Genomic DNA, 16,979 nt, shown 5'->3' with positions numbered 1-16,979 from the left:
TGAAGAAGGAGGAATTTGAGCTTGGAGACAACCTAGTCTACATAGTGAGAACCTATTGTAAAACTATATTAGAAAGAGAGAAAGAAAAAAAAACACTAGCAGTTATGAGGTATTTATTCATCATGTACACCCGAAAGAAGCATTGCATACTTCTGTTCTCCATAACAAGATTATGAAGAGATGGTACAAAACAGTTATAAGTTAAAATATGACTGGATTAGAAACAAAACAAGGACAGCTAGATCTCTACACAGCTGCACCATAAGAGTATCGGTGGTTTAAGCTCATGTTTTGGTTATGAAAGCAATCCAGCTTATCTTACAGGAAACAAAAGCAAGTGCTGAATTGTGAAAGTGCCAATCAATTATTTTTAGCATGTCTCTTCATTTTTCTGTCCCCTGATTTCTTGCCTTCTGTGCCTGAGTCTTGAACAGGTGATCACTTCAGGGGATGTTGATACACAGGCCACGGAGAAAGTGTCAGCAAATATGAGAAAGCAAAGCCAGCCATAACTCTGTAGACTATCCACCCAAACTGATAGCCATGTACTTGTATATAAACCCAATTATTACCAAAAAAGAATAATTTCCTGAAACCTCTGTTCAGTTATCTTCTGCCCCTTGTATTCCATCTGAGTGGGCAGGAACTCGGATGTTCCAGGATAATTGGCAGAGAAGATCGACAGTAAAATAGGGGTATCTGATTCTTAAGGAGTGTGGCTTGTGGGGTGGGACACCAAACGTAGCTGTTGTTGGTTTTTTCTTACTCTTTGTTTCTTAGGGAGCCTGCCACCCAGCTCCCAAATAAATCATACACAGAGGCTTATTTCTTAATTATAAATGCCCAGCCTTCACTTGGCTTGTTTCTTGCCAGCTTTACTTAACTTTAAATTAACCTGTCTTTTGCCTCTGGACTTTTACCTTTCTCTATTTTTGTATACCTTTATTTCTTATTCTGTTGCTGGTTATGTAGCTGGGTGCTGGCCCCTTCTTTCCTCACTCCTTTATCTCTTGCTCTTTCTTTTTCTCCTCTCAGGTATCTCCTTCTATTAATTTGCTGCGGGCCACAGGAATATATCATAAGAACTCTGCCGGTTATGGCAAAGTCACTACCTGGAGGAATCAGGGAATTCCTCCAGAGGAAGCCAAATCCCAAGGAGTTTTTGGTGTTACTTGGCATGTTATATATCAGCTGTATTCTGTTATGAAAATCATGTGTGCCTTCATAGTTTTCTGAATTGACTTTTCCCTAAGAAGGGATAACAGTGTGGACTGATCACTCTCTGGACATACACATTCCAGGTATTTGGAGAACAGCCTCAGGAAAGGCTTTCTCTGGAATCAGATTATCTCCCTTAGCCACTTTCAAGGACTACAGGAAACACCACCCAGGTGGGCACCCAACTTCCGAGGATAACAATGAAAATAGCCCATGTGCAAGTCTCCTGACTTAAATTCCACAAGGAGACACCGCCTAGGAGAGGTAGACATTAAGTAATAGCTTTACACAATTTATCTCGGACCCTCCCTTTGTATACCGGGACTTCCAGGGCACAGGACAGAGCAAAGAAAAGAGAATAGAGAAAAGAGAGTGGAAGAACTAGATGGGTAAGAACTTGAGAGGAACAAACTGAGATGGGGAAGAACTAGATTGAAGGGCTAGAAGAGAGGACTAGAGGAACGAGATGGAAGCTGAGGAAGAGCCAGATGGGGAAGAACAAGATGAGGAAGAGCCAGATGAGAGAGAAGGAGATGGGAGAGCAGCTGATAGGGGAAAGAACTAGATAGATGAGAAGCTAGAAGGGACAGAACTAGATGAAGGAATTAAGATAGAACCTAGAGGGGACAGTAGATAAATATAGAGAGAAATCAGGCAAGAAAGGAGCTAGACATGAGAGCAGAATAGAAGCTGTGTAGAGAGAGAACTATCACAGAATAATAAAGTGTATGAAGTAAGGAGTTTCGTGTACATAGATTCATTTCTTTTCATCAAAGATTAATTATCAGCTGGTTGTAGATTCTTCCCAGACCCTGGGAGGGGACTTTCGAGGGGCTGGACCCCCATAGTCCCCGATATTAATTCTCTCTGCCTGCCAGCCCCACCTATCTTTTCTCCTGCCTTGCTGTTGGCCATTCAGCTCTTTATTAGACCATCAGGTGTTTTAGACAGGCACAGTAGCACAGCTTCACAGAGTTAAACAAATGCAGCATAACTAACACACCTTAAAATAATATTCCCCAACATGTAGTCTGGCCAACCTTACTCCTAAGCTTTTTACCAGCCTCCAAATTCCACAGAAGACTCGTTAAAACAGTTGGGTGTGCTCTCCTCCCAGGATATCTGATTCAGTATCTTCAGGGTGAGCCCTCAGGTACTGCTCAGGGGACCTCACCTTGAAAACCACTGACCTAAAAGCACTACAGACCCAATACAGGAAGTTGCTCTCTACACAGCCCCTTTTCAGAATATAGCCAGCATCTGCCCCGCATCAGTGGAGGAAGCCATTTTTCACCACACAGATGGATAAGGACTCTCTCTCCTTTACCAACCAGTGGTCAGGAGTGAGAATCTCTGGACCAGTGTGACCAATCCCTAGAGCTAGGCTGGTCTGTTATCCGAAGCAAAAAGTTGAACCACAAACCTCAATGAGTGAGTTTGGTCAATAATTAAGTAAGTTGTTTCTCAAATGATGGTGAGAATAAAGCTCAAGTCAGGCTGCCCAATGCAGGGGTGGGTAGTAAGTGGTTCTGAGTATTTGTGCTGGGTTCCAGAGAGTTCCAACAAAAAGAAACTGAGCAAGGAGAGTGAATAGCGGCTTTGTTAGGGAAATCAGCTCTCCTGAGTCATAATGTAAGAGGAGGTAAATGTTCCCTGGCTTTTCCAACTTCTCACTCCTGAGACAACACATTTGTGAAGTTGGACCCAAGGACCAGAAACACAACTGAGGATGCTAGGAACTTGCTCTTCCAGCATTTAAGGATCTGATGGAGATTTGGTTCATCATTGCACAAACTCCAGACTCCAACAGATGTTAAGACAAGAGGCAAGAATGAGTGAGAATCTAAGAATTTTCCTTCTGATGATCTGGGAAACTCCATTTGACTTGTTTTTTCTTCTAAAAAAAAAATCCCTTGTTGATCTGAAGAAAGAGAGTCTTATGTAGCTCATACTTGCCTTGAACCCATTACTTAGTTGAGTGTTGACCTTCGACTTCTAATCCTTCTGCCCCTACCTCTCAGTACTGGGATTATAGCCACCACACTCAGTTTGATGTGGTACTGTGGATCAAGTCCAGGGTATTGTACACAGTAGACAAGCACTTTCCAACTAAGCTGCATCTGCAGACCTCTGCTGGGTTTCCAGAAGTATTTGGGACTGCAGTCCAACTGGCAGCACAAGGCTTATGATCACTGTCAATGGAGGGCTACATTTTACCCTTCTGGGGTAACAGCTGGACCCACGCTAACAGTTGAGTCCTTGTCTACAGTCACCCTAAACCTAGTGCTCCAAGGCATTTTGTTTCATTTTGTTGTTGTTATTAACTTCTGCTTGTAGCTAAAAGCCCCACCCAAACACAATCCGTTTAAAATAAGCCCTGAGATCTGACGTCATCGTTCTGAGCCCTGCTCTCCCCTGTCAAGCTTGAGCAAATCTTTCAGCCTATCTGAGCCTTATAACTTCTTGAGCTTTAAACATGGAAGAACAATTTCTACACCAAAGTTAGAGGAATAAAATGAGACAAATAGGCAGAAGTATTAAAACCATGCATTATATAAAAAAAAGTTACTATTTTGTACTAATCTAGAGGGTCACACTGTGGCCTCTCTAAAACTGAGGTTTTACTTTGGCCTCCTTCTAAACTAGTGAGCCATCTTCTCTCTGCACTCATCGGAGTCTCAGAGCATCCCTCCTTAGGGCGCTTCCATAGTGAATTGGAATTGCTTGCTTATTCTCAGACTGTGAGGTGCTCAAGGGCAGAGGCTGATCATCTAGTTCTCCACCAGCATCTATTGGCACTTAGTAGGTTCACAGCAATTGCCAGCTAGATAGAAAAATAAAAAGAATAGGCATGGTGCTGTATGACTATGATCTCAGCATTGAGGAGTCAAGATGGGGAATCATGAGTTCAAGGCCAACCTAAGCTACATTTCAAGTTGAGGACAGCCTAGTATACATAGCTGTGTCTCAAAATAAAAACCCCAAACCTTCATAGACAGGAGGGAATCCCATCAGAATAACAGGAAGTTTTCAGCTCAGTTGCAACTTTACTTCCTGCTTTTGCATGCTTTCTACATCTGTAGTAACAGCCTTGATGGACAAGAGGGCCATCCAACGAATAAGCTCCTGGCAAGACTACCTAAGTCCCACAGCTGCAAGTGAGGGGCACAGAGGAGGACATGCATCTTAATTTTGGGCATGGAAAACATCTCCCAGATGCTGAGTTGGGCTGTAAGTACCATCTGTCCTGCCACAGAGGATTAAAGGGAAGAACACCTTTGTCTGAATCTAGGAACAGTGCAAGCATCAAGATGAGCTGTTAGGATTAACTTGTCTACACGCCACCCGACTAATTGCATTCCAGAGAACCTGCCTAGGGCTTCCAGTTTGAAATCAAGTGGCTAGTGCTGTGGCAGATCTCTCATTCTCATGTGGTTGGTTACATTCATTAGAGAGAATTCTGGAAAGGATGAGAATTAAACATCTCGGAGTTTATCCTGCAAGGTTTAAAGTCAGTGCACTCTACTATTTGATGTTTGAAGAAATGAAGTACTCCATTCTGGGTTCTTTCATATATTCCCTTTCATTTGTTTATTCCATCCACAATGACTGGGTCTTTATGCCAGGCACTAGGGACCCAAAGGAAGGTGTGACATTATTTCTGAAACCTGGAAATCCACTGTCTTGGGTGGAGAAGTAACAAGAAGTGAGGCCTGTGATACAAAATACAATAAAATGTGGCAAACAGCAGAAGAGAGGTTCAGAAGTTTCTGGGCCTGCAGGAGAGGGAGAAATAAAAACCCTCAGGTTTGTTAAAAGGTAACAAAATCTGTGCTTTGTCCTATTGTGTGTGGCGGGGATCCCCAGCCCCATCACAGTATTCTCCAAGGAAGTCTCCTGGTCAGGACTTACCTGCCGGCTCACACCATCGTACTGACCTCAGTGACAGATGCAAAAGACAGGACATGGCCAGAAAAAGATCAAAGGGCATCTCTCCGTGAAAGCATGTGCTAGGGTACTAAGAGAAAGGGGATTGGTGTCCTCACTGAAGCCAAAAATGGACCCCAATCTTGACTCCAGAGGCCCATCATAATGGACTTGAGAAGAAGACATTTCCTGTGTTTCAGAGGAGGGAATAATGGAACTAGGAGGGGACAGCAAGCTCAGTACATAAGAAATGTGTGTACATATTCATGCTTATGGTAGGAGGAAGGGAGGGGGGAGAGAGAATTCCCATACAGAATTATAAGCTACATGATTTCTAGAACTTTCAGTGCTTTGAGAATTATAAAATCTTTTAAAATATTTTTGTTTTAAAAATTAATTTTAGCACAAAATAATAGGTTTCATTCTGACAATTTTATGCATAGATATTATTATACATTGCTCATAGTCACTACACCCAGTATTCTATCCTGCTCCTCCTCTCTACCCACTGTTCACTGGTCCCCTTTTGGCTACCCAGATTGTCTCTCTTCTGCTTTCATATTTTAAACACACACACACACACACACACACACACACACACACACACACACACACGGGGTGTTTTATAGCTAGATTCTGCATATGAGAGAAAATATGTAAGTTTCTCTCTCCCAATTATTCTTTCTTGCTCACCCTTTCCACTCCTCCTCCCTCACAGTCTTACTTCTGCTGTTCTGTTACACACACACACACACACACACACACACACACACACACCCTAGATTCCATATATGATATCAGATATAATATTTGTCTGAATCTGGCTTATTTTGCTTAACATGGTGATCTGCAGTTCCATCCATTCTCCTGCAAATATAAGTTCATTCTTTTCTATGGATGAATAAAACTTTATGGTTGTGTGTGTGTGTGTGTGTGTGTGTGTGTGTGTGTGTGTGTGTGCACGTGCACGTGCATGCACACGCACATTTGCTATGATTTTTTTTAATCCATTCATCTATTTGTGGATATCTAGGTTGGTTCTATTTCTTTTTCCCCCCAAAGATTTGTTATTTTTATTTTATGTATATAGGTCTTTTGCCTGCACGTATATGTCTGTACATAACATGTGCAATACCTAAGGCGGCCAGAAAAAAGTATCAGATCCCCTGGAATTGGAGTTACAGATGGTTGTGAGCTGCCAAGAGGGTACTGGGAATCGAACCAGATTCTCTCGAAGAGCAGCCAGAGCTCTTAACCACTGAGCCATCTCTCTAGGCCCTGGTTCCATTCTTAGCTGTTGTGAATAGTGCAACAATAAGCTTGGGAGCGCAGTTATCTCTGCGGTATGCTGACATAGCTTCCTTGGCATAGATAGCCAGGAGTACTTATGCCCGGGCCACATGGTAGTTTCTTTTTGTTTTGTGAGGAACTTTTACACTAGTTTCTATAGCAGCTGCATCAGTTTACAGTCCCATCAGTGGATAATGGTTCCTCTTTCCCACATCCTCACCAGCACTTGCTGTTACTCATTTTCCGGATGATAGCTCTTCTGGCTGGGGTGAGGTGGAATCTCACTGTACTAGTGATGTAGAGCATTTCTTCACATATGTAGTGGTCATTTGTGTCTTCTTTTGAGAACTACCTGCTCAATGCATTTGCCCATTTGTTGGTTTGGATGAGGGGGGTTTGATGTTTAATTTTTGGAATTCTTTCTATAGCCTAGGTATAATCCCTAACAGATATATAGCTGGATGATGGAAGTCAAGTAGATTTCTTTTATATCCCTATTGGTCTAGACTCATATGGTGATACACTACTCAAAGAATCCTGGGTGACATGGAAGCCACACACAGTGGTTCAGATAAAACAGGATTTGAACTGGCATCCTTCACCATCCCACCAAAGAACAAGACATTCTTTGTGGCTGTTTAATCCCCTTGACATGGTTGCATCTTTTAATCACATAGCCTGTGCCATTCATACACATGCACGTTTGAGAACCTCTGCTTTAAGGATTAGCCACCTACAGCTAGGTGTGATGGCACAAGCCTGGAACCCTAGAACCTGGGAGGTGGAAACAGGAGGGTCAAGAGTTCAAGACCAGTTTTGTTTGAGACCAGGCTGGGCTACTAGAAACCCTGTCAGAAATGAACAAGCAAACAAAGGCTATCTAACTTCTCATATTTCAAAGCACTACCAACTTCTTCCTTTTATCAAAGCAGATATTCCAAAGCTCTTCACACCTGGGACCTAGCCTACTTTTGTGTCCATTTCTGGAATATAAAATTTCTTTCAAAAAATTCATATGCCGGGCAGTGGTGCTGCACGCCTTTAATCCCAGCACTGGGGAGGCAGAGCCAGGTGGATCTCTGTGAGTTCAAGGCCAGCCTGGTCTACAGAGCGAGATCCAGGACAGGCACCAAAGCTATACAGAGAAACCCTGTCTCAAAACAAAACCAAAAAAAAAAAAAAAATTCATACAATATATTTTGGTAAAAAATCTTTCCCTTTCCCAACTCCTCCCAGAACTGTGATCTATGTAGAAGAGGGGTCAGAAAGAGTATAAGAGCCAAGAGCCAAACGTGGTGGACAACTCCAGGGAGACAGTGTTCTCCAGACACAACAGGGTTGATGTGCATGTATAGAACTCACAGAGATGGCAGCATGCATGAAACCATCGTAAGTTCGGACTAGAGAAGGCACCAGCATGGAGAGTGGGAAATGGGCACAAAGCATTTTTCTTCTTACCCTATCCTTAGATCTTTCCACAGGCGCTGGGTCAAGGTGCTGATGCAGAAAGTCAAGGCTGAGAGATCAACCTAGAGGCTTCATTTGGACTTGGCTCATCTGACAGGAGAGGGAATTTTGATTTTGGAAAGTTTAAGTCATTTCTACTGGAGAAAGGTAAGTCACTGGCAAAACTGGAAGTCAGGAATGCCGTTCATATTGAACACTTGAAGAATACAATCAGTCATTTCTGAGAAACAGTGCTCTAAAAGGCATGTGAAATATCTTACCAAGAAATCCCTTAAGAAGAAGTATCTCTGTGATTGGCTTTGTATGGTTGCATCAGACAAGGAGACTCAGGAACTTTGTTATTTCCAGATGAGTCAATATGAAGATGGGTCAGAGTCTTAAGGGCTAATCAGTCTTCACTTTTTAATAAAATGGAGTATGCTTGAGAAAGAAGTCCAGAGAAGGACTTCAGTTTGTCAGCAAATGAAAACTCTTCAAAAATAAATTGCCCCTGTACTTCCTATGACTGTGTCTTAAAAAGGGGGCTAAGTAATACATCTAATTATTTTTTGTTAAACATGAGATTTCCTGTTTTCAAGTGATTGGGAAAACACTTTTCCCAACAAGACAAGTGAAGGCTCCGTGAGGAACCTGTACACAGGCCAAGTCTTCTGGTTCCAGGTGGAGAACAGGGAAGCATTGTACGTACGCATGAACATGGGGGTGCTAATGGCTGTGAGACCCTCACGCCTCACACTGCACTGAAGAGATCAAATCATCGAGGAGCAGTTTCTACCTTCATGAATAGCAATAAAATAATGTTGGCATCCGTGACTGACTTCTCTGTGTAGCATCATGCTGGTGTCTGGCGATCCAAACCAAGTGGTTTCAAAACAACCCCGCTCTGAGTGTGGTCAGGAGACTGGGGCCCTCAGGAGCTTTTAGAGAAGTGAAAACGCTTCGAGGGAGGAGAGGTGCCTGTCAGGGTGTCACACTGGCATAGGCTGGAGAAACAGGAAGGAGTGCCGCAGAGGGGAGAGTAAGGAAGACGGTACAGTCACTCTCATCAAGCGTCACTCTCTGCAAGGTCTCATATAAGCTACTCCAGAGATGGAGGATTGGTGGACGGGGAGAGGGTAGATGGGAAGTGGCGGGGGTGGAGGTAGGGGTGGAGAGTGGGGGGTAGGAGAGGAGGGAGGGGGAACTGCAGTCCATATGTAAAATAAATGAAAAAAAATGTTATTTAAACCAGACGGTGGTGGCGCACACCTTTAATCCCAGCACTCGGGAGGCAGGGGCAGGTGGATCTTTGTGAGTTCGAGGCCAGCCTGGGCTACAGAGTGAGTTCCAGAAAAGGCGCAAAGCTACACAGAGAAACCCTGTCTCGAAAAACAAACAAACAAACAAAAAAAACAAACAAAAAAAAGTTATTTAAATAAAGTTAAAAGAAAAAAGAAAAATATATAAGTACAGAGTGTGAGCCCAGGACAGCGAACGGTGGCATCAGTGAGGATCTTCTGATAGCCCAAAGATGAAGAGAATATAAAGAAAGAGAATATAGAAAGATCAAGGCTGAATACAGAGGAACTCAGGGAGTTCAGACAAAGGTGTGGGCACGTTGGTAGACGCACTTGGATGCACTGTGATGTCAGACAGATCTGGCTTGAAGCAGCTGTGCCACATCAGCGTTCTATGGTACCCACCACGTGACTTAGATTGGTCTCCCTTTCTTTATTATATGTTGAACCTAAACAATACCCACTTGGGCAAGCTTGTTGTGAGAGTTACAGGCACGGCATGCATAGGGCTGCCACAGCACAACAGAAGTCTTAACGCAGTCATCACTGCCAGAGACTGAACATCTCTTGAGCAGAGCTGTTCAGTCTCAAGAACCAAATGAAAGGAGTACTGAATTCTATTACCTGGGCAGACCCCACCGCGGTCAAAAGGTCTTCATGAATAACTTCCCCAACGTGAACATTTCCCTCATGATGGAAGAATGATGCTTCTGAGCTGATTAGTGAGTGGCAGTAGTAGTCTGTAAGAGGCATTTTTTTTCTTTGTGTGTGCTGGTGAAAGGGGCAGGCAGCTTCCACTAAGGAATCAAGTTACATTGACTTAACTGCAGTAAGCCAGTTATCCACCCTCTATCTCTACGCAGTTCTCACTGCAGAGTTTACAGTTGATTGATCGTTTCTTCCACATTCTTTAATTGCTTCATTAGAGGCTTCAGATGGTTCGTTGTGTTGGCAACTTCCTATAAAACTGCACAATCAGGGGAGGACACATGCCAGTCATAGGGGGTTAAAGCACTCGTGTGTGTGTGTGTGTGTGTGTGTGTGTGTGTGTGTGTGTGTGTGTGTGTGTGTTTTGAAAGGGAGAATATTATGCACACTGTACTGGCTAGTCTTATGTTAACTTGACACGTAAGAGTTATCTGAAAGGAGGGAACCTTAATTGAGAAAATGCTTCCATAAGATCTGACTGTAAGCTGGGTATTAGGGTGCATGCCTTTAATTCCAGCACTCAGGAAGCAGAGGCAGGCAGATCTCTGAGTTTGAGGCCAGCCTGAACTACAAATTGAGTGCCAGCACAGCTAAGGCTGTTACATAGGAAAAACTCTGTCTCAAAACAATCCCCTGCAAAAGACCTGGCTATAAGGTATTTCCTTAATTAATGATTGATGGGGGAGGGCACAGCCCATTGAGGATGGTGCCTTCCCATGGGCTAGTGGTCCTGGTTCTATAAGAAGACAGTCTGAGTAAACCATGCGGAGCAAGCCAGTAAGCAGCACTCCTCCATGGCCTCTGCATCAGCTCCTGCCTCCAGTTTCCTGCACTGTTTGAGTTCCTGTCCTGACTTCCTTCAGTGACAGGCTACAATGCAGAAGTACAAGTCCAATAAAACCCATTCCTCCCCAACTTGATTTTTGGTCATGGTGTTTCATCACAGCAATAGAAACCCTGATTAGGACACATACTTTTATTCCATGAATATGGCCAGCATGTGGGCAAAATGATCTGTGTCTTGATGTTGCCACCCACTTACTAATGACTTCCTGACTTCTAGCTCCAATTGGAACTTTAGACTAGTTAGTTGGATCCTTCAAAACTATATCCCCAGCTCAGCATCCCTCATCCAAGGCTGAGTACCCACTGGTTCTCTCCCTGACCTGTGCCCTCTCTTCTTGCCCATGGCAGTAAACAGCCTCACGATCCATACAATGTCACAAATTAACCTGCCTGTCACCTCTACCATCTTCAAACTCCATACCCGGATCTGGCTCCTGACTTCCTTACCTTCATCTTTCTACTCTGTTTCTCACTCAGTCCAATTCTTCATTTCCAAAATCACTTCTTTGGTCTAAGCTACTACTGCGTCCTCCATGAACCACTGTGGCGGCCTCTTCTAGTCCAGCTCCCTCCAAACCGCAGGAGTCAGAGGCATCCTTTTAAAGGCAAGTCTGAGAACATTAATGTCATATTTAGAGCCCTTCAAAACCTTCCCAGTGTCTGCAGCATAAAGCCACTGAGCCTTTATTAGGTCAGAGTGTACTGTCTTCTCGGGCCTTGTGTTCTTCTTTGAAAAGACATCTCCTTCTTTTGCATAGCCCTCTTCACAGCCTGATATCACTGGCCACGTCTTTCCTCCTCTCCACTGTCTCCATGATCAGCAGGTTGCCGGCCATGGAGAAGGGGCTTGGGAACTACCTAGCTAGCCTGTGACCGTGAAAGAATAGCAAGTGTCCTCATTTGCTGGCTTTTCACCCTCTGTTCTGAAATGACTTTGGTGGATAGGAAGTGGAACACTTCAAAGATCAAATGGGCAAGACTCGATGCATGAGGTCGCTTCGAGAACAGGGTACCTGGCCTTTCACTACATGCATTTCCAGTCTCAGTGGTACCAAATGCTTCCTTCCTCTCCAGCCTCCATCGCTACTCTGACAAGAACCCCCTTCCGTTCGGAATCACCACATGCCCGCTCACACCACCAGTGCTTGGCGGGAGCATTGAGTTTTGTCTTTTCCTCTCTTTTCACCTGGGAAATGTTGATTTCTCCTCTAAAAGTGACCACTTTTCTAACTTCCCGGGAAAAGACAATTGTTCTTTTCTTGTATTAGTCAGCTCAGAGCGCAGTAACAAATTAGCATAGATTAGGGATTTAAACAACAGACACCCAATTCTCACAGTACTGGAAGATGAAGGTCCAAGATGAAGATGTCAGTGGGGTTCTGGTGAGGACTAACTTCCTAGTTTGCAGATGACTGCCTGGCTGTCAATTCTTTCCATCCTCATTTGATTGGGGGCGAGGCGGGGGGGGGGGGGGTACACTTTAGTGTCTTTTTTTTTTTTAGGGTCACATACTCTAAGAGCTCCACCCTCATGCTCTTATCTACATCTAATTAGGTCCTAAAGGCTCCAATACCACCACAGCATATGACTTCCCAGGGGACATCAGCATCCCCCAGTCTGTTGCATTCTTCCACCTGCCTTCATACTTTCCTAGGTATAATCGTTATAGGGGTTGCAAATACCGAACACTCACTATGTGTCACTGAGTCTTTATTTCATTAAATCTCCTAAGTCTCTGAAGGGGGTTGGTACTTCTGCCCCTCCCCTAGAAATGAGGGACATCCCACTCACCCAAAGGGGTTCCCGACCTCAAAACTAAGGCATAGCCACCCTCCTTATAGTGCATAAACCAGGAATTAATAAGTATTTTCTGTCAAATGCCAAAATGTAAATAGTTTAGTCTTCACAGCCATATGGTCTCTATCCTGACTATTCAACTCCTCCATGATAGCACAAAAGGAGCCACAGGAGCGATATAAATGAATGAGCATGGCTTTGTTCCAATAAAACTTTATTTAGCACTTTGGAAATTTGAATTTCATTTAGTTTTCACATGTCACAAAATAGACTTCTTTTGATTTTTTTCCCCCTAACCACTTAAAAACATAAAAACTACGCCTAGCTCGTGACTATAATATAAACACATAGAGCTTGCTTATCCCCAGTCTAAACAACCACAGTGAAATTAAAACAGTAATTATTTTTTAAAATGTGTCTCCCTTCTTGTGATACTCCTCCAGGATTCACCCTGTGTCTATGAGAGTCCACTTAGCAGTTCCCATTTCAGGGGCTTTTCACTTATCCTGCTGCCTCAGTCCAACCCTACTCCGCAGGCCGGGGCTGTTGGCTCGGCTCCTTCAGGTGCTGACTCCTATGTTTTCCTCAGCCAGACTGGCCCTGGCTGCCCTCCTGGAAGCTGGGACAGCCTCTTCTGTGACTCGGGTACTTTACCGTGCCCAATCTTTCTCCATGTCTCGCCGTCTAACCAGGCATATTTGTCTGCCATTTATCATGTTAACCTCCACGAGGAGGTTAGCAGAATTCAGCCAAGACTTGTCTTCTGCTCACGGCTGTAAAACTAAAACCTAGAAAGTTAGAGGCCCCAGTGAGCAATGAGTTACCCATGTCACTTACAGACATCCAGCATAGAGCACTCAGCATTAAAAAGCTAGGATGAAGCTGGGCACGGTGGTGCATGTCCATGATCGCAGCACTCAGGAAGATTGCCAGGAGCGTGAGTCAGACAGGACTACATAGAGAGACAATGTTAGACAGGGTTACGCAGTGAGACACTGTCTCAAAGGAAACAAACAAACAAAAGAAACAAAAAGTCAACAAAAAAATCAAAATTAACTGAATACATTTAAAAAAAGGCTAGAAAAAAGAGCCAGGTGTGGTGGCATATACCCATAGTCTCAGCACATAGAAGGCTGAGGCAGGAGGATTGTAAACATGAGGTTACCCTGGACTACTTGGTGAGTTCAGGGTAGCGTGGGCTACATAATGAGGCCTTATAATAATAAATGAAATGAAATAATAATAAAAAAAAAAACTTGGATGAAGAGCTTGTAAGCATTGGATCTTACGTTTCACCAGAGATCTGATGGTGAGTTTGCAGAAAGCCTTCCCCGTTGTCCGTGGAGTGGGTGAGGGGCTGACAGAGGCCCTGGCCTCTTCTCTCTGAGCTCCCTGGTAGGTGGCTCTGGGCTGAGCTTTCTCTGCTGTGTGAACTCCTGACCCTGCTCCTTCTGAACCGCTGAGCTGGAGGAGGAGGCAAGAGGTGACGAGGGCCTGGGGATCAGCCTCAGACGGGAGCAGCAGATGGAGTTGGGGACAGCTTGGTGAGAGTGGCCTGGAATTCTGGCAGAAAAGGGAAGAAAAGGTGTGTGCCAGGGCTCCTGGCGAGCTGGCAGAGGAGGCCTGGCTTCTTGTTCAGTTAATTGAGGTAATTTCTGCTGCCACCTTTTGGATAGAAGTGAGACTCTCTCTCTTCCAGCCACAGATCTCTTCCCGGCCTCTTGCCACATTCCATTGTACAGAGGCAGAACTCTAAATTTAGCTCCATTTATTTAGCTATTCCTTAAAATTTTTTGTCACCTGGAAAAATAATTACAGGATTTCTCTGACAGCCTGAGATACTCGGAGCACACCAAATTACAGGTATAGTTTGGAGACCCAACTGGAATCACCAAATAAAATTGACAGCAGTGGCCTAATTCCAGAATAATCTACATGGTACTGGAGAGATTTTTGTTCCTGAGGCTCTTCTTTTGAATCTGCATATTAAAAGCCAAGAGGTCAAAAGAACTGAATGAAACTAAAGGAAGAGACCTTGAGGCCTAGGCATGGACCCAGCTTTCCTCCTGTTTGGTAGAACCCGTGCCTGAGAAGGCCATCTTGGCTGGGCAGAGAAGAATCCAGCCTCTGCTCTGGGCAGCCAAGAATCTGACCAGGTGAGCATGGAGAGGAGAAGACAGCTTCCTCCTTTCCTTCTTCCTCCCTCCTTCGTGTTTTCTATCATCGTAAACTGCAGACACCGAAGCCAGTCTCCCAAGGCAAAAATGACATCTGGGAGACGAGAAAGCAACTCACAACTCCTTCTGGGAAACAAGTGAAGAAAGCCACAGAGAGATGGAGAAATCTGTTAGTCGTTCATTCGTCAAGCAGGGCTGAGGGCCTTCATCTGCAAAGTTCTGCAGGTACAGATCAGGGTCTCTTGAAAACGAGGGAGACAGAGGAGTTAGCCGACTTAGACCCGCAAAGGCCGTAGTTAAAGGACTTAGAAGGGACAGCCTGTGCCATTGGTGCCTTTGGATATCCCCCACCACCTGCCTGTCAATCAACTCCTGGATTTGTTTATCATAGCATTCCTTTGGGAGAGAAAGGTTTTCTAACGAAGGTAGCCCCTAGAGTCAGGAAAATGTCTAAGGACTCCCTTTAAAACCTAGGACCCAAGAAGCTGAGGCAGGAGGATAACTCCAAGTTCAAAGCCAGCTTGGAAGACTGAAACACAGCCCGAGACCAGGTTTCAAACAACCAAAAACAAGGGCTGGATATGCAGCTGAGTCCGTAGCATACTTACCCAGCTTGCACAAAACCCTGGGTTCAGCCCTCAGCACTGCAAAAACAAATAAACTTGGCATGGTGGGGGTGTGCATGCCAATCATTGCAGCCCTCAAGAGGGGGAGAGAAGAGCATCAGAACTTCAAGCTCATCATTGGTTAAATAATGAATTAGAGGCCAGCCTGGACTACATGATACCATCTCAAAAACAAGCAAACCAACAAATCAGCATTTCCTTGGGAAGCTAAATCTACAGGAGTTAACCTTTGCACAGCCGTTCACCTACCTCTGAAACACACCCCAAGGGCTAGCCAGAACTTTCCAGCTCCACCCTCTACAATCCCCACTGAATAGCCCTCCCCACACCCCCTGCCCCTGGCCTCATGCTTTCGATATCTTGGCACAGGCTCGTTCCTCTGGCAAAAAGTCCCCCGGCCGACTTGGGGACTCAACACCATCTTCTTGTGCAGGGTGCATCTACCAATTCAGCAGAGGAGCCACCTCGCCTCTGCTCACTGGCTTTGCCTGGCTGTTCCTCCTTCATCTGCTTAGTAGCCAGTGCTCATCTCTTCCCAGCTTTCATTCCCAACAGCAATCTGTCACACCTGCTCTGTCCCTCCCCAGATCACCGGGAGCTTCCTGTTCTGTTCCTCATCCTCTCTTCATAGGCCAGGAGAGTAGCAGCGGTGTTTAGTGAATGTCCATAGACTGCCGACGGTGAAAGCAGCAGCAACACCAACCGTTTAGAGAGAGTGTGAGCTGCCGAGAACCACAGTTAGTGTAGGCATTGTATTATTTAACACATACAACAGCCGTATAAGGAAATTCTACTTTAACACGTACCAAGCGGTGACATGATACCTGTGAGCTACGAATGCAGCCCAAAACAAATCTGTAAATTTACTTAAAATATTATGAGATTCGGGACTGGAGAGATGGCACAACAGTTAAGATTGCCTGGTGGTTTTCTGAAGGACCCTCTAACTCCAGCTCTAGGAAGGAAGACTCCCTCTTTTGACCTCTGCTGATAATGTACTAATGTGTATGTACCAACACACACACACACACACACAAGCACATGAATATTCAGTAGTTGTGAGATTTAAACATTTTATTTACTATCATTGTGTATGTACGTGTGTGCATGATGGGGGGCATGCACATGCCACGATTTCCATGAAGAGACCATAAAACAACTTTGTGGGGTCAGTTCCCTCCTTCTACATTCATACAGGTTCCAGGGATCAAGCTCACCAGGCAAGCTCTTTACCCATTGAACCATTACAAGATATTTTTGTAATTTATTTTATAACTCAATTGTGTGACTCTCAAACATGGACTATGTAGATGACAACATCATGTCAAATATCAAAAGGTCACATTCCTACATCCAACACATATTCCCATTTTGCAGAAGAGGAAATGGAGGCATGAAGTAATTTAAATGATTTTCCTGAGCTCTCTCACTTAGTGAGAGTGGGGACCAGAGGCCATAGCCAAATTGAACTAATGAATGAGAAAAGAAATGATGTCTTTCGTAAGCAATGTCTAGAGCCTCTGCTCAGAATTTAGATAGGGCCCCATTTCAGTAGTAACGTTGAACCATGTCATTGTCAGGAAAAGTCTCTGGGAAATGAACGTGTGGATCTTTGTGGGAAAGGAGAGGCCTTGAGTTCTTTAGCC

The 16,979-nt window shown here is 44.4% G+C and overlaps 1 pseudogene; it reads right to left on the bottom strand.

Annotated features, from left to right (window-relative positions):
- Positions 1-360: 360 nt before the first annotated feature.
- LOC128097022 (signal peptidase complex subunit 1-like) lies at positions 361-5,209 on the bottom strand (annotated as a pseudogene).
- Between the last annotated feature and the right edge of the window lie 11,770 nt (positions 5,210-16,979).

Source organism: Peromyscus californicus, unplaced genomic scaffold (assembly GCF_007827085.1).
Source record: "Peromyscus californicus insignis strain IS unplaced genomic scaffold, ASM782708v3 Scaffold_5__1_contigs__length_169319896, whole genome shotgun sequence".
Taxonomy (NCBI): Eukaryota; Metazoa; Chordata; class Mammalia; order Rodentia; family Cricetidae; genus Peromyscus; species Peromyscus californicus.
This window is presented reverse-complemented; position numbering and strand designations above follow the sequence as displayed.